At 45.1% G+C, this 19,297-nt stretch overlaps 1 protein-coding gene across 6 annotated transcripts in view; it reads right to left on the bottom strand.

Moving 5' to 3' along the window:
- The window catches only part of grid2 (glutamate receptor, ionotropic, delta 2), a 351,085-nt gene that overhangs the window by 230,708 nt on the left and 101,080 nt on the right, over positions 1 to 19,297 (bottom strand). The gene's annotated exons all lie outside the window — the stretch shown is intronic.

Below are 19,297 nucleotides of genomic sequence, written 5' to 3'. Positions count from 1 at the left end.
AAGCCCATTTTTTACTGTGCTCTGTCGTTAAAAATAGCCCAATTTCCGGAGAAAAATCCCCATCTGGAAACACTGACTGATGGGTACCATAATCAGTTGTATTGAAGCTCGGGGGAAAATACACTGCAATCCTTTGTACGCCGAGTACTCTGCGATCCATCCTACAACATGTCATTGATAACATTCAACATGCCTTCTTTGACCTCCATCTATTCGATTATGCCAAAACACATATGCTGTTCAAAGGGAGCCCAACCTGCCTCTACCCAGAATGAGTCAGAGAATGTCATCACCTACCTTGGTGTGTGGCTTGACTGTTCACTGCAATTCAACACTGATTCACTTAAAGTCTGAAGTTAATCTGAGAATTGCTTCCGCAACAGGGCATCCTTCGTCCACGTTACCAAGTAAATCCCAGTAAGTATGACCACCCTGCCAACTCTTGTCTCTGGCGACAACAGGCTTTGCTGTTAATTGTCCACTCCCTTATATATAGTGATTTTATTTATTTATTTTTTACATTATTAGTTGTTCTGTGTCTCTTCTTGAATTGTCTGAATTGGAAGCAACAGCGTGTGTGTGTCTGGAATGCACTGACTGGGACATTTTTAGGTCTGCCACTAATAGGCTGGATGAGAACACTGATGCTGTGACTTCATACATCAGCTTCTGTGAGGATAGCTGCATACCAACACGGACCAGGGTCAGTTACAACAACGACACCCCCTGGTTCACAGCTTAATGCAGACGGCTGAGTTTGGAAAAGGAGGAGGCGTTCAGTGGGGGCAGAGACAGGTACAGAGAGGCTAAATACAGCTTTGGTAAGGCGGTGAAGGAAGCCAAGTGCCTGCATGGAGAGAAACTAAAACATCAGTTTTCGACCAGCGACTCTTCTTCTGTTTGGAGAGGCTTCCAACAGATGATCAAATACAAACCTAACTCCCCCCACGCCATTAATGACCTGCAACTTGCCAACAACCTGAATATGTTCTACTGCAGATTTGAAAGACAAAAGGGCAGTCCTGACAACATAACTTCTTCCTGTGTGTCCAGCCACCAACATCAATCTCCCACCATTGGGGCCCATTCAAAATGACCCATCGAAATCATCCCCACCTCTGCCACTACAATGGAACATTCAATCCTGGAGTGGGACGTTAACTGTCTATTCAAGACACAAAACCCCCTGAAAGCAGCAGGGCCTGATGCCCCCCCCCCCACCCTAAAGCACTGTGCAGATCAGCTTTCTGCTGTGTTTAATGACATAGTCAACGCCTCACTGGAGACATGTGGCATACCGTTTTGTTTTAAGTCCTCCATCATCATCCCAGAAGACAAGAATCACAGGACTGATCTACTACAGACCTGTCGCCCTGACCTCTGTGGTTATGAAGACATTTGAGCGCCTTGTACTGTCCAACCTAAAGACCATCACCGTACCCTCTACCATACCCCCTGCAGTTCCCCTACAGAGCCAATAGGTCTATGAACCACGTGGTCAACATGGCTCTTCACTTCATCCTCCAGGATCTGGACTCCCCTGGAACCTACGCCAGAATCCTGTTTGTGGACTTCAGTTCCACATTCCACACTATAATTCCCATTTTGCTCCAGGACAAGCTATTTCAACTGGGAGTGCCTGAGTCCACATGCAGGTGAATCACAGCCTTCCTGTCCAACAGGAAGCAGCACGTGAGGCTGGGGAAGCACTTGTCCAACACCCCAAACCATCAGCACCGGCTCCTCCCAAGGATGTGTCCTGTCCCCTCTACTCTTCTCCCTGTACACAAACAGGTACACCTCCAGTTATCACTCTGTCAAGCTCCTGAAGATTGCGGATGACACCAACCTCATCTGATTTATTTCTGATGGAGACGAGTCTGCCTACAGGTGGGAGATTGACCATGTGGTGTCCTGGTGCAGTCAGATCAACTTGGAGTTCACATCGTCGTGGGTGGCTCCCCAGTCAACTCTGTGGATTCCTTTTGCTTTCTGGGCCTAGGACCTCAAGTGGGAGCTGAACATCACTTTTCTTACAAAGAAGACACAGCAGAGGATGTACTACCTAGGACAGCTGAAAAAGTTCAACCTACCAATGACTATGATGGTGCATTTCTACACTACCGTTATAGAGTCCATCCTGACCTCCTCCTTAACCATCTGATATGCTGCAGCCACTGCCAAAGACGAGGGCAGGCTGCAACGCATCATCCGCTCTGCAGAGAGGGTAATTGGCTGCAATCGGCCATCTCTACAAAACCTACACACCTCCAGGACACGGAAACGAGCGGCAAAGTTTGGGGCTGATTCCTCTCATCTGTTATCCCCCCCCCACACACACACATAAACAACCCTTAACTGGACAAAATCTTGCACCTTATATATACTGTTTTGATATTTTCAGTAATTTATTAAACATAGTCTACTATTTTTATGCTCAGTCCACCGTTCTTAATTGTTTTACTTCCCTTATTGCATTTGCATATATTGTTACTCAAATGGCCAGAACAAATTCCGTGTTTGTTGTGAAACTTACTAGTCAATAAAACCCTTTCTGTTTCTGATCTGAAAATGAACTTGAGTTTTCAATTAACTGAAATAACGGTAACAGAAGAAATGAAATAGAGGAGCTAAGTCAATGATAAAACTGTTCAGTTTCAGGGAACTCGTCAGTCAGAACATATCATTATTGCCACAGAGACTCTGAGACACTTTGACTTTAGACTGCTGTTACATTTCAGTCCCGTCTATCCCATTCTCAAATCTACGCAATTATGTCTTCATTGGAATTCTGACTGTAATTTTTCTCGATCAGATTGTGACCCTACCCAGAATCCCCTCTGGCCCCAAATTCCTGTCATGGCTCATTGGGCTCTTAATCCAGAGACAAAACCCAGCAGAAGAGTGAGCCAATCACTGGGACAAGCTACCGGCAACAATACAAAGAGAGGTTGGAGACACACATTCGTCAGCCAATTAGCACCAGGGCCCCGTAACTAAAACCAGAACAGGAGCCCCTGCCAAAAGGAGGCGAGGCCAGGGAGCTCCTCCAAGGCCAGGTGGGGGCCTCCTTCCTATCTGCTGAGTGGTGGATGGGGTGAGTATCAATCCACGGAGTGAAACGACCCCCCCCCCCCCCCCCCCCCCCCCCCCCACACACACACACCTGAACCTCACAGCAGCCTCCTCCTGCTAGAAAACACCGTTTTCACATTTCCGGACGCAAATTACACCCTCAATGCCTCAGCGCCCGTTCGGATGCACATGCTCACTTCACAAGCCTCATCTGCATAACCAATATCATATCTCTCTCCCTCACCCCCTCCCTCCCTCCCCCATGCACTCTCATTCAGAATACAATCACACTGAGTCCTTCCATGTGGAGCACACCCTGCACTCAAGTGCTTCATCTATCTGACAGTCCGGTGGGAGGAATTAAAGCCAGTAGAGCACATACCTGTTGACAAGCACACAAACACCAGTACAAAGACACACACACCAGTACAGACACACACACGTATACCCATAAATGTCATTTATCTCCATCAGACACTGACCAGCTAATGTCTTTGTACAATCTGCAGTCTGTCTTAAATGTCTTTCCACTTCCCTGGAAAAGACAATGCGCAGTAACCTGCCCTTCCCCTGCTCCCTCACCTCAGAGTACAGCCACGGTCGTCTGTCCCTTGGAGGTGTGCTACCTTGCCAGGATATGACCAGGAAGGACCTGTCGGCAGCTGATAATAACAAGGAAGTCATGTAGCCTACTGGGCGGCCATGTTGCTTCAGCCTCGACACTCCAGGTTGACTTTATAGCAGTCGTTTAAATGTCAGGAGATATAGCGGGAATTTAATACTCGGCAGGCAGTCAATAAAGGTTAATTAACATTGAGGAGGAGTGGACGGCTTGCCGGGGGTCTATAATTAAACGGCCAATGGAGTTTAGCACACAGACGCTCGAGGGAAACCACACATTTGACTCCTCTGTCTTCTTACAAACCCAAGATGATTAAAAAAAAAACTCCATCCAAAAGATTTTGAAAGTTAGAACATTTTGTCCCATCGCCACAAAATGGCCGCCATAAGTAGTCCACCATAATGTTGGCTGTAAGCATTTCCCAGAAAATCTTAAGCAGGGTAAAGACACAAGGGTAAATGCTTTCCATTCTCTTCAGTCATTTTGCAGCGTTTGATGGAAAAACACCAGTTATGGAAGGTTTAAAGTTGCTGTCAAAATGTGTACTACATGGCGATTAACCACTCCAAGCAGGGAGAGGAATGGAGCTGGGGATGTTTGTGTGGGCAGGTGTGGTTGGTCTCGCTTAAAGGTTTTACCTGAAAGTGTTTACTTGTGCTAGCTAGCATTTACATGTGGCTCTGTGCAAACAGCGTAGCAAATGTGCTCCACTTGCAGCAGATGTGAAAGGCCTGGCTGAGCGGACACCGTGGGCCCTGCGAGGTGGGTAAAGCAAACGGAACAGCCGTGGGTGACGAGGATCTGTGAGTCACGTCCTCATGAAAAAACTCTTTCTGTTCCGTGGCGGAGGGGCAGAGGAGAGGTAGGCGGCAGGCACGTAACGAAGCAGCGATCACGCTAGGCATTTCCTCTGAGGTATTTTAGCTATTACCGACGATGCCCCCTCCGTGACCCAGCTCCGCTGCTCTGTGATGGTCACAAGGAGGGCTATTGGGTGGGTTTGGAGAGGGAACAGTGAGAGTGTGTCACTGGGGTGCCAGGCGGTCATCTGTTTGTGGGGTGAGCCCGTCGGGGTTCCCTGGTGCTGGGCTGGGATCCTGGCGCTCTCCCCTCTACACCCCCGGTGCCCTCATCTACACACCCCTGGTCTCCACTGACGAGTCTATTATTGACTGGCCTTAATGGCATCGCTGAGCACATTCCCACCCGTCAAACGGATGCAGAGGCACGCGGGGACATTGGGCCCAGCAACGCTCCCACCACCGGCCTTCCACCAGCGATTGGATTAGTCACACCGCCCTCGGATGGCGCTAACTGGATCTCCCCAGCGGGGATGTCAGAGATGTCCCATTACTCCGGCCATGCCTTAATCTCATTTCACTTATCTTCTGTCCTCGAGAAAAAAGAAGATGGAGCTGAAGCGGTACCGCTGGGGGGGGGGGGGGGGGGGGGGGGGTGGAAGAAAGAAAGAGAGAGAGAGAGAGAGGGAGGGAGCTTTTTTCTCTTTTCACACAAAGTTTACCTGAGTTCCAGAAACCTTCCTCTCGCTACTCAGCCTCATTAAGCTCCGGATGTTAGCGCCAGTTTCACTCAGAAGACAAAATAGAGTAGAAACTGATTCTCTTGTCACTGTGGTGGAAGACGCGGAGAAATGAGGTTAATTGGCAGCTATTCTGAGTGGTTACTATGGCCGCTATAGCGGGTGATGATGTGTAGGAAGGTTTGGTAATGAGTCGCCCACACTGTGTAAGTCAGATTTTAGACTTGTCAGGATAAATGCCACCGAGCCGAAGAAAAAGGCAACATGACACAAGGAAAAAAAAGAATCTCAAAATGGTTCACTGTGTTTACAGAATCTATCTACGTATTCTGCTGTTCACTTCCTAACTGGATTGATACAATACAGGACAATTCAACTATGGAGGGTTGGAACTTTGCAGGGTTCTGCTTCTACCTGGTAGTTAGTGTCCCACATCTGGATTGGAAAGAGATTATAAAAACAGAATGGACTGAGTTCATCAGTGCTAGCAGTTGGGAGCTAGCGAGACTTTAAAAGAGAGGGAGTTAGCTAGACTCCAAGACACAGGGAGCTAGCTAGACTTCAAGGGATAGGGAGCTAGCTAGACTTAAAGGGACAGAGAGTTAGCTAGACTTCAAAAGAGAATGAGCTAGCTAGACATCAAGAAACAGGGAGCTGGCTAGACTTCAAGAGACAGGGAGCTGGCTAGACTTCAAGAGACAGGGAGGTGGCTAGACTTCAAGAGACAGTTACTACTTTGACAGCTAGCTACTTTGGCTGTTGTTGTAGGGCAGGGGTATTCAACAATGGTCTTCATAGCTAGTTACACTCCATTTTTTCATTGCAACCCCCTAATCAGGGACTTATTTAGACTGGAGACATGAGGTGGGTGCAATGATGAGGTAGAACAGAAAACCTGCCGGCTTTGGCTCTCATAGCTTAAGATCTGAATACTCCTGCTGTATGGAGACACTTTTTATGGTACCAGGTGACGTTTTTTGTCTCAAGGAGGAAATGGTTTGGGATCTTTGCAAAAACCAGGTTCTAGAACCTAAGTTGGAAACCAAAATACTTGGAACCTAACAAATGGTTCCCCTGCAGGGACATCCAAAAAAAAAAACGTAATCCACTGTATTTGTGAGTGTACAAGCACTCAGTGTGGTAGAGACACCAAGAAACCTTAAAAAATCAATAAAGTCTAAATTAAGTAGCTAAACATCTCCAAGTAGGCTAAGACGATCAATAAACTCAGCCCGAGTAGTATCTCTCCCTCTATTTCTGTCTCTCTCTCTCTGTTTCTCTATGTTTCTATCTGTTTCTTTTTCTCTTGCTTGCTCTGTCTCTATTCTTTGTTTCTCACTCTGCATTTCTCTCTGTTTCTCTCTCTGTTCATCTCTCTCTTTCTCACTCTCATTCTCCTCCTCTTTCTTTCCTGTACTCTTTTTCATTTGTTTGGTTTGTCTTTCATTCCTGAATGCGTTATGGGACCTTTATGTCAGGGTAGAAGGCAGAGTCAAATGTTAACAGAGACTTTAAACAAGTAGTAATTTCACATCTGTTCCTGTGATAGCAGATGAGTCATATTCCAGTTCTATTCAGATAGTTATGGGGAGACCATTAGTGCAGGCAGAGTGAGAGCAGTAGGCTGTCCAGACTGAGAAAACATCATTAGCCCTTATCTTACACACGCACACACAAACATGCAGACAGACACACACACACACACACACACAGAAAAAGACAGAAAGACACACATGCGCGCACGAGTCACACACACAGGGAGGCGCCCCACATGAGACACAAAATCCAATAAAATTATGTCTTCTAACAGTGCGACTGATCCTACTCCTGACATCTACTGCTACGCAATGACTAATGTTAACCATTCATATCTCCAGAGGTCAGGGGAGTTTCTGACCATGGACAATAGAAACTGTTTATTCTTCAGGTTTTTGGTCTTGTTTTTCTTTTTCGTCATAAACGTCTGTTCTTTTCGCCTCTGTTTATATTCTCATTTATTTTGTGGGGAAAAAAACACCCAGCATACTTTTGGTGGGATTTAGAACAAATTCTAAAAGCCAGCCGGCAAATAGGACACACTGGAAAATATTGTTCCATGGTTCTATGTACTCCCTTCCAAAGTATCCTTCTTGCCGGCTAAAGAATCACCAAAGAACCTTTTGTTACCATCCAAAACAGTTCTCAGAATGTTAAGGTTCTTAGGATGTAATGGTCTTAAGTATAACTATGCCTTACAAAGAAAAATATTCTCCAAAAAGGCTGATATGGCACCGTATTAGTAACTCTGTAGACACGATCGCCCACCGGATTTCACCTAGATGAGAGTTTTTTGGTATTGACTGATACTTTTCTGTTGTGTAGCCCTGATACAAGAACTCCGGGGTCCACTCCAGACAGATGGGTACTTAAATTCAAATTTTGTCCCAAATTTAATTGAGCATTTCTTCATTTTTAGTGGTGTTATGCAAAGCCTGTTGATGGCTGAGATATATGAAGTACAGACTGATCTCTTGGCTCAAAGAGCAGACACTTACCCATTGATACAGGACAAAGTGACAGATGTGAAAAGAAAATCCCAAAACTCTCCCTTCACATCACTGCAGAAGGATCCCAGGGCATTGGCTTAGGAGTAAACGTCTCAGCCATCTATTCGTCAAAAATCTCCATTCATTATTAAAGCTGTTATTGAAATGGCCCAGTGCTGGTTCTTACGAACGCAAAAGGCATTCAAAGCCCTGTGCTCACAGATGAGCTCAAGTGCACTCTTTAATGGTAAAGAGGCATGGTGAGTGACACACCACTTTAAAAAGAGAATCTATTGGTCCAATCATTAGGATTTAGAGTCTGACAGTCAGTTTCTTCGGGTGATAATAGTCCACAATTGTGTGAACCTGCTTGGATCTCATGACAATGAACTGTCACCAGCTTTAGATTAAAGTCCACCCCTGATTTTGTCATGTGAAAGGGATCCATCTTTATTTTTTTCATTTCTTTAAGACCATTGAGCTCGTCGATTGTCATGATTGGTTATTAAGGATTTTCTGGTTTCATGACAGCAGAGGCTGACAGCAGAGTTGTTGCTCTTTCATCCTCCAGTCTCATAGGTGGATAGGGTTGGCTGATGAGTCCTGATTAAGGACCAGAGGGTAGCCATAGGACCAGGTGCAATGAGGGGTAGCCCTGTTTTCAACCAGGCTCGCTGTGGTCCTCTGGCTAATGTTGCATCTGACACTTAAGGGCTTGTTCCAGCCCAAAGCAGCGTTAGGAGAGAGCTAATCCGGGCCAGAGCCAGGGTTGGTGAGCATTCGGGTGTAGCGGACATACAGGGGACAGTCCCAGGCTGTCTTTGATTGACCAATGCAGCTGTCAGCTTTTGGACCCAGTGGTGAGGAACTACAATATGAACTGGGGGTATTCATTTCGAGGCCCGGACCTCCAGGTACTGCTGATTTTCTGTTCAACCTGGTTAACTTCACGCACTGACCTTGGAGGTCTGAATGTGTCATCTATTAGAGGGGAACTTTGAAAATATACAGTCTGAGTGTTACAGATTTGAATTGAGAAAGTTTGTCTCATCTGAAATGGCCCTATCTCATCAGGCAATACTGGCCTTGTAACATGCAGGCCAAAACTATATTATAATTATATTTACAAAACGGTTTTATCTGTTTGTGCTGTGTTGCGTATTCTGTAATTACAGTGTGTACCATAAAAGCCAAGTAAACATGTTTTGACTATAACGCTATACTTGTCTTAAAATACCCATATTGACCAAACCCCAGACTTCTCATACAAAACTAGATGATATGTTATCTGACATCTAAATTAAACTTTGCCCTGCAAAGCCACACAAAACCATCAAATAAAACCACACTACTGAACACCAACTGCACATTGCTGAGAGGAATTGAAAACACTTTTATAAAAAGGCAGTATGTATCATTAATCGGGTACTACAGAATTCCCCTCTTAATTATGCACTTCAAATGATATTATAGACTTATGTTTAGAGAGAATGCTGATGTGTACAGAAAAGATAGAAATACCCTAACTGTTAATATTATAGGGGGTTTTGTATTGTAATTAACACTTCAAATTTAACCCTAGAGACAAAGGGGAAATTGTTTAGGATTATAGGCATAAAAATAAATGTTTATTCCGCTTCAGAATCCTGTATCCGACTTCGTCCAGAAGTTAAAAGTTGAGACACAATAACCCATTTTCATTAACTTCAATGGGAAACATTTTCTTTAAACGTATAAGCTGTGACTGATGTCCCTCAATTATTAAAAAAATAAAAAAAATAAAGTGTATTTTAAAAATTATTAAAAATGGCCACAGGTTCCGTCCCTTGGGTCACCTGTGGAGAAAGGTAGAGGAAGAGAAATAATGACAAGACATGAAAGAGGGAAAGAGAAAGATCATGTTCTTTTAAATTGCATGACAATGAGGGAAGCTGTGCTCACAGTACAGCCAATGGGGGGAAGCTTTGCTCACAGTACAGCCAATCCTGAGCCACTTCAGAATTTGAGTTGGCAAATTCATGTCATTTTTGTGTAATGTCCAGTATTGGATAAAAAGTACTGTTTTAGAATACAGAAAACAGAGCGGTCAGCACAGTCAGAATATATGAAATGATACTACCAAGTAACAAATTTCACTTCTGAAAAAAAGTCTGGACAAAGGATGCCACAGTGAAGTGGCTCAGGATTGGCTGTACTGTGAGCACAGCTTCCCTCAAAGGCTGTACTGTGAGCACAGCTTCCCTCAATGGCTGTACTGTGAGCACAGCTTCCCTCATTGTCATGCTATTTACAAGAACATGATCTTTCCCTCTTCCATGTCCTGTCATTCTTTCTCTTCCTCTACCTTTCTCCACAGGTGACCGAAGGGACAGGACCTGTGGCCATTTTTAATCATGCCAACATCCTGATTGCTAATTGACTAATTACGCTTGCTGATGTTCACACCTCGACAACCTTTTGTTTATAGTGTTAGAATTGCAATGATTTGAGTTTGGTTATTGAATGTCAAAGTTTTCTGCATGACAACTAGGTGAAAATGGTGCTCCACAATGACAGGGTTTTGCGAAAGAGTGTGATTGGAACAGAGATGTGTGAAAATTGCTGAATAGTGCTTATGGGTTGGGTTGGGGTGGATGGTTTTTCTTCTGGAATGTAGCAAAAAAAAATTTGTATAGTGGTCATACTGCGTTAGCGATTGTGAATAAATCACCACAAAAGAAATATATGGCAGTAGATAGGGCAAGGACATTGAAAGTGGATTTGTTTTCTTTTATTTGTACAGATTTGATCTCTGATTCATTTCTCGTTAGAAAAAATCCCCAAAAGCTTCAATCTGTAGCTGGGTTTGTGGGGTTTCTCTCATTGCCGGGGGATATTTATAATCACAAACATTCATAATGAAATCAAATGGACACATGACCTATATTACAATCCATACAGCAGCAGAAAATTCTCTCCCAGGATGCATCTCTCTGCATAACTGATTGGTTTAGCTTTGCTAGATGTGTTCAATAGAATTACTGACACATCTCCCTGGATGTCAAATGAGGAAAATATAAATATCTCCCTACTGTACTTCCCTGTTGGCTCTCTGGGTGGGGGGGGGCTCTTTTTCTGGGCACTCAGGATCCCTCCTCGTCAGACAAGCTGTTTTCTTTTGAGAAGCACCAAGGTTATTCATTCATGTGGTTTATAAGAGGGCTTGATCGTGGGCAGCCAGCGCTGCCACATTTTAGCACACGACTCCAGCTGAAGGATACAGCTGAACAGGGATGCCCAGTGCACAGAGACTAATGCAATTTAAGTCTCTAGCCCAGGGGTACGGGAGCAGCAGTCATGCCCAAAAGAACTTGACGGTGTGCAATTGCTCTGCAGTTCATCAACGCCACACCTCATCCCATCAGAATAATTACCCCTGTCAGAACGTTTACTGGAGGCTTTGAAGAAACATGCTGTGAACATTGAAATATGTATGTTTAAATCTAAGCTGGCCTACAATTGGAAACATTCATAGGTCGGTTTTCCAGTGAATATTCAGATTTTCCCACAAGGGATAAAAACAAGTTACATGGCATTTGATAAAAGCAGGAAAGTGGCCATTGCTGCTAAAAGCATGGCATCACATTATTGCAGCCCGGTCCCAGTGTAATGATGGAGCAATAAACGTGTCCTGAGCGTTACCTCAGCAGTCCGATCCATCCTGACACCAGACACATTTGGTAGGTTTTCATTTTCTTCAAAGACCTCTGAAGATAGGGGCCTTGCGGCTATTTAAACAACGAAACTGCCTGAGGAGGAACGATACAGGCTGCCTCAACCTGAGGACGGTCCACCTCGGGCCTCCTGACAGGCGTAGACAAAGGTTCAGACTCACCCCCCACCATCCAGTGTCCTTATCTGAGCATCAATATCCCTCTTCATTGCGACCCACTCAGGAAAGGTCTTTCTCAGTCTTTGCTGTGCAACAACCACTTCGTAGCACAATGACAATCCCAAGGCCAATGGACATCAACAATGAATCGGCCGCCTCGGGTAGTTTGTGACACACAGCACCAACACACAAGGACGGGTCTGCCGCAGATGTATAAACATATTATTTCCATGTTCAACCTGAGTAGAGACGGCTGTGGGCAAACAGGCTGACCATGCCTCAGAAGGGGCTATCAGGGGCCTTCAATGTGTGGGTGTATGTCGTTTTCAGCGTCTCCGCACACGTGTGCATTTCATAAATGCTGTTGATTTGAAAACAGAAATAAATACATACCGATTGGGGAAATTAGTAGCCACATCACAGCACTGCTGTGCATCACGGTTGGACGGAGGCTTAGACAGGAATTACATCCATTTCCAGGGTACAATGAATCTTCACCCTATTTTTGCGTTTTAAAGGAGAGTGAAGAGTCTTTCTCCAGATGCATTTTATTGTGCATTTTGTTTATTGACAGACGGGATTAGAAAGACGTCAGTAAATGGGAGAAATAAGTTGGAAAAACCACGCGAACCCTCCTCTCTGGTGAGGAGATGTGTATGTGCATGGAGCCAATACTTATACTGTTGGAGCACAGCTCCTCAAGAATTCAGATATTTTTTCAGGCTAACATAACCCTAAATCATGTTGTTGTTTTTAAGTTTTCCTTTTTACAATTATGATAAGTTAAAACAACTAAGCAATCTTATTTAGGACAGAAAAGTGTTTTAAAATAAACACAAACATCCGCTGACATTGTTCAGCTCCCCACTGAGTATAGTACAGTATGTTCAGTATTGCGTTAGTTAGTGTACTCTCTGCTTAATCCTTCCGGGACAACACAGTGGAAGATGCAACCGGAATAAGAGGCCAAACCCCAGGCTCCGGTAGCCTGGGTACGATCTGTGAAAAATCTTTCTAATTGATTCCTTGGCTTTCAGTGTTTCTGCTGCTACAGCAACTACAAGCTGCAGCCTGGAACTGCTCAACCAGCCGCCCCTGGGCTCAAAAGATCACGGTGGATCTACAGACTTGACACTCACTATTATATTTCAGCACACACTTTCTTTTTCTTCCAGAGATCGGATTTCAGTGGATTTGTGTATGTGCTGTGAGTGTTTATGTCTGCTTGTGTGTGCTGCCTTTGTGTGTGCTGCCTTTGTGTGTGTGTGTGTGTGTGTATGTGTGGGTGTGGGTATGTCTCTGTGACTGTGCATGTGCTTGTGTGTGTGGGTATGTCTGTGTGATTGTGTGTGTGCCTCTGTAACTGTGTGTGTGTGTGTCTCCGTGACCGTGTGTGTGTATGTACATATATATATATGTATATGTATCCGTGTCTGTGTGTGTGTATGTACATATATATATATATATATATATGTATCCGTGTCTGTGTGTGTGTATTTCTCTGTAACTGTGCATGTGTCTCCGTGACTGTGTGTGTGTTTGTGCGTGCGTGTGTGCGTGTGTGTCTTCGTGGCGGTCTGTGTACTGACATCCTGATACAGCACACCATACTTGGAAACAGCCAGGTTCAGATTCATAAATGTTATGTCCACCATGAACAGGGGGTCAGAGGGCCAGTCTGCCTCCGGTGACAGCCAAAGGAGGTGAGGCCAGCCAGGCAAGACCTCCTGGTGGAGCGAATGTTTAATAGACTTAATAAGCTTGACCTCCGGAACAGTAGGAAAACCACAACCCCAGTCATGCCCACCTCAGTACAATACTAATGAGGGGGATGTCTCTTTTCACTCTCTGGTCTCTCACTTTCTCTCGCTTCTCTCAATCACTGTCTCTTTTCTCCCAATTCAATTTCAATTTTAAGAACTATATATGGGATTTCTTTTTTTATTGCCAAAAGAAGTGGCAATCTCTCCTTACTTGGGGAGCACTCTCCTATCTCTCTCTGTCTCCTATCTCTCTCTGTCTCCTATCTCTCTCTGTCTCCTATCTCTCTCTGTCTCCTATCTCTCTCTGTCTCCTATCTCTCTCTGTCCGATCTCTCCTTTGTCTCACTCTCCTATTGCTCTCCTCTCTCTCCCCTATCTTTCTCTCTCTCTCTCTCTCTCTCGCTCTCTCTCTGTTTGTCTTATCATTTATCTAACCAAGGTTCCTATTCACCTTCGCCCACAGCCCATTCATCTCCTGTCTTGGATCTGATTAATAAAAGTATACATTTTCTTTGCTGTGATTATTGAAAGAGTATCTAACAAGCTGTTTCATAGGTCACTGGGTGGTGCGGTCAGGGCAGGTGTGTAGAGAGGCAGAGGGGGAGAAACAAAAGAGAAAAACATATGGAGAGTTATTTTCATTAGAGATCGACTGCTGCATCCACTCCCCAGCATTGTGCTCAAGAGGCTGTCTGACCCAGTAGTCCTCTCCAACCGTCTTCTGCTTAAGTGGTTTTAAACAAGCAAAAGAATAGGTTGGCTAAAAATGGCAAACTTGTTAGAAATTGATGTTTGAATTCCATTAGTTGGTACAACGGTTGAAACGAAAACCTGGAGAACTCGAGAGGCACGAGAGTGGACAGAAACAGACGGAAGATGGAAATAAGCAGTAAAAACTGTAAAAGCACATCATGCTTCCTGCTTTTATTACATTCACCTGACATGAAGGGGGGTTCCGTCCCCCCTTTTCTCATTCACTATCCAGAGAACCACACAAACATATTTGAGACAGACATGTTCGCATGTTTTGTAATTACAGAGTAGTTACACTTCATGTGTTCCAAGTGTGCATTGTGTAATGTTGACCAACCATGAGTAGGCAAAGGTCTCTCAGCGCTTTAAACTGGGCTTTAATAACCTTTTGCATATGCAGCATTTAATCTGTGGTAAACAGTAGGGTTTTATTTAGATTAAAGGGTTGTTGGTTGAAAGACCGGTTAGTGGAATCCAGACTAGAATGGCACTGCCTGCCTAAACCTGGCAGCCTTAGAGGCTCTTATTATGACCAGTGGGTAAAAGCAGCCTTAGAGGCTCTTATTATGACCAGTGGGTAAAGGCAGCCTTAGAGGCCCTTATTATGACCAGTGGGTAAAAGCAGCCTTAGAGGCTCTTATTATTACCAGTGGGTAAAGGCAGCCTTAGAGGCCCTTATTATTACCAGTGGGTAAAGGCAGCCTTAGAGGCTCTTATTATTACCAGTGGGTAAAGGCAGCCTTAGAGGCTCTTATTATTACCAGTGGGTAAAGGCAGCCTTAGAGGCTCTTATTATTACCAGTGGGTAAAGGCAGCCTTAGAGGCCCTTATTATTACCAGTGGGTAAAGGCAGCCTTAGAGGCTCTTATTATTACCAGTGGGTAAAGGCAGCCCCGCCGCTTCTGCATCTGGGATTAGCTGTCTGTCACAACCTCACAGAATGATAGACTGGAGCGGCAGACAATGAGTAAACCCCGGAACACACGCCAAACGACACCCAGCGGCCTGCTGAGGCGACCGTCTCCCGTCCGGGTGGATGCTGCCTACCATGTGGTGGTGGCATGGTGATGTACGCGAGAACGAGATTGATTTCCACATGCTTTACAAGATGGATGAAGAGGCTATCGACTGAGGCATGTACTGCACTGTCCTCCCGGCATAACAGTGCGCCAACGTCAAAGACAATTCCACAGAGCCCGACAGCAGCCTCACTCTTCGGCAAATGATGAAATGAGGTCATTATTACAATGCCACGCGTTTAACACGCGTCAAAGGTCTAGCCTTTAATGAATCCTGAGGCCGCCGAAAGGCGGATGAGGGTTACTGAAAAACCGGAGAGACGAGAGAAGAACAAAAAAACGCAACTGGGATAGTTTACCGCCTTTCAATGACAGCGGTGCCACCCAGAGCTGAGAGGCCCGGCGTCAACGCGTGGCGTGTAGAGATTATCGAGGGACAAGGGGGGGAGTGGAGGAAGGAAGGAGAGGGGGGGGGGAGATAAACACCGATAGAGGCAGGGAGGGAGGCAGAGAGGGAGGCAGGGAGGGAGGGAGGAGATGGGGATTGAGACACAAATATGCAAAACGGGGAGAAGGGGAGAGAGAGACTGTGGGTGTATGTTTGTAACCTGAGGCTGATGTTACTGTTTGATGACTGGTAATAAGCGTTGCGTTTGATAGCAGTGTTTCAGTTAATACTCCGGTAGGTCTGAAATCACAGGATTAACTGTACGGATTGTTGGTGCACTTCAACACATTTTGACTATGCGTGTGTGTGTGTGTGTGTTTGCGGACACGTGCATCTGTCTGTGGACCTTAACTGCGGCAGGGATGGAGCGCGTGTGGGTGGTGAAGGGAAGCGGATGATAAGGAGAAATGGTGAGAAAAGTTCCACCGGGGAATGAGATGTCAAAGTCAAACTGAAACCGCAGATTAAAATGTTTCCAGGGATGCTGCATCACTTCTGCCTTTCGCTTGAGGAATAAATAAACAGTTTGACTTCCAGACCCATATGAGGTGCAATGTTTGTACAGTTTCAGCACTTGGGTTGTGGCGGCGTGTATCACTGTTTCAGGGAGGAACGTTGGAAAACATTTCCACTGCTGTTTACTTAACAGATAGATGCCTCTGTTTTAACAGAGGAACATGTAGAGAACCAGATCACTGGTCAAAAGGGAGCACACGATTTAGAAAATATTAGAAAATATACAAACACTGAATTTATTTTGATCATATTCAATAGAAATGCTCCACAGTTGTACAGTAGAGATGATGGCCAATAATTAAGCAGTTAAGCCTGAGGGAGTGTATTTTATTGTCCATCTAGCAAATACCCCAGAGGAACCCTTTTGCTAAAATGAACAGATTACCAATGTAACTAGAACAGTAAAAATAATATTGTTGTACCGTTTCAGCCAATCAGTGTTTCAGCCAATGAGCATCCTGTTTCTGTCCACTCTCACCCAAACAACCCTGATTATAATTTACCGTTTATGCACCAGGGGGTTTGGTATATGGCTCAGGTGTATTAACAATATACAGTTGTGCTCATAAGTTAGCATACCCTGGCAGAAATTGGGAAATTTAGGCATTGATTTTGAAAATATGACTGTTCATGCATAAAACCTGTCTTTTATTTAAGGATAGTGATCATATGAAGCCATTTATTATCACATAGTTGTTTTGCTCCTCTTATAAATCATAATGATGACAGAAATCACCCAAATGGCCCTGATCAAAAGTTTACATACCTTTGAGTGTTTGGCCTTGTTACAGACACACAAGGTGACACACACAGGTGAATCATGGCCACATATCCACTACAGCCCTGATTGCTCCAAAAAGACGTGGTTCATTATGAAAAGGATGTTCATTCACTCTAACAGCTAGACTTGACCCCCTTAAAAAAACGACCCCCTCAAAAAACGAATGTGCCCCGTGTTGGTGAAGCAGTCACACATCTGGATCACCCGGGGTTTGAACGGGTCCCCCATTACACAGTCCTTTCATTCTACTTTCTTGTTTTCTTGCCTTATCGGGTGGTGCGCCATGACGTAGGCGTTTGACTGCGCTGCGTGGGTCCTAATATATAATGAGCCTTTTGGTTACGAGTACTGAGCAAAGTTGACCTTGACCTTGAACACATGACATTGGGACTCTGATGTTCGGGTGCAGGCAGCGAACGCTTAGCAAGCAGTGTATAATTCAGTTTGAGGTACACGGGAGATGGAGAGAGCTCGTCAGGCAGCCCTGACCTTTTTAATGCCCTGACCACTGACGCTGTCTAGTGTCCACTGCCTTGGCCTCGTGCCCTGGTGAGTCTACATTGAGCTAATAAGGCTATAATGGCCGGACCCACCAGCCACGGACCCACCAGCCACGGACCCACCCTGTTATGACTCCTCAGTGATAAAGACTAGTTGACCTTCTAAGACAACACGATTTGCTTTACAGCTGACTTAATCTGATGTGACACAGTATACACACACACACACACACACACACACATGCAGCACACACAAAATACACACACACATGCAGCACACACACACAAAGTACACAGACACACATACATACATACATGCGCGCGCAGCACACACAAGGGTTGGGCACCGTTCGCATTTGAACCGATACTGGCACTGGAATGTAACGGTACCTTTTTTCGGTACTTTTGTAGCGCTAACGTTAGCTGCGGCTGCTGTGGCTTTCATGCCATCAAATACGGTTTAAGAAACATTTTGTGTTTGACCAGGTGTTTCCTCAGGTAAGGTGTGTTGCCATGGCAAGCTTTGCACTTTGCAAATATTGCAGCGAGCGTTGTCTGCGCCAGGCTTTGAAAAGTGTAACCACACTTCCGATCGCTCTCGGCTGGCCATTGCCCTGACTCGGTTGGTGTTTAACACTGAACAAGCTGCAGGGTCGAGGTAATCTGGCTCTCGTAGTCTGGCTCTCATAGTCTGGCTCTCGTAGTCTGGCTCTCATAGTCTCTCATAGTGGTGTAGAGTGGTGTAGTTAGGTGTAGTATAGTATGGTGTGGTGGTGTTCCAGTGTTTCATTGTGTGTCCATGTCAACAGTGACTGGGTGTGGCCAAATGAAGCAGCAGAACAGTGATGTTGTTGGTCCGAAGGCAAAGTGACAGACACCAGGAATTATTCTAGTGTTTCATCAGCGTCTTCTCCAGCCCAGTGGGTGTGTGTTATGGTGCTAAGAAACTGTAAGCCATTTCAACCCTAAGCATGTCCCCTGGCCATTGCACACAGCGCACAAACTTGGCATATCAATAATAAAAAATCGGCCATAGTGGGAGTGACTAACTAATCTTACTGACATGGCAAATTGTGCAAAGTGTTTGTCATTACATTTTAGAAAATCACAGAACAGTGAGACATGGGTTGCATAGGATATGTCCTGTGAGAGACAGCTGGTTGCAGGATTAAGCCAATTAACATGTCTACGCTATGCGCAAGAAGCTGACGAAGGCCAAGTTTGATGCATTGATCCACCTCTCTGTGCTTTGGGGGCGGAGGTGTCTTGGAACTCGATTAGACAGGCCATCAATGGACGCCATTTACAAGGTCAGGGATTGTCTCTTTTCTTCTCTGAAGTAATGGAACACAAATAGAAGGAGAATTCCTGACAAACAGACTTGGCATTAAAGGCTGGCATTGATCGTCTTCCGAGATTCTCAGTCTAGGGAGAGAATCGGGAAACCGAATGTTCATCTCCTCAGTTCGAGAGTTCAAGGGAGGATGAAGTGGGTAGACGGACAAACGGACCTCCTGGCGGAGATATGAACAGTCGTATAGAAAAACAGCAGTACAGACAGACAAACACAGGTACAGACTAGGAGACCGACAGAAAGAATGGGATGATAAATCTCACCATGAACAGCCTGTCAATGTCCTTTTTATCTAGCAGGGTGAGGTTTCTGTTCCTTTCATGCATGGAGCTCAGCTCCAGCCAGGGTCCCCCTGAAGATATAACATGGCACTGCACCCAGTGATTAATGTCTTTAATTATTCCAGGCAGTAGCGCTGGGGATATTACACACACATCACGGATGTTTCACTCTTCCCTTACACATGCTAACACAACTCACTTCTTGCTACTGCTCAGTTTTCCTTTTTGGATCATACAACTCCAGGCATT

This window comes from Esox lucius, chromosome 13 (assembly GCF_011004845.1).
Source record: "Esox lucius isolate fEsoLuc1 chromosome 13, fEsoLuc1.pri, whole genome shotgun sequence".
Classification (NCBI taxonomy): Eukaryota; Metazoa; Chordata; class Actinopteri; order Esociformes; family Esocidae; genus Esox; species Esox lucius.
This window is presented reverse-complemented; position numbering and strand designations above follow the sequence as displayed.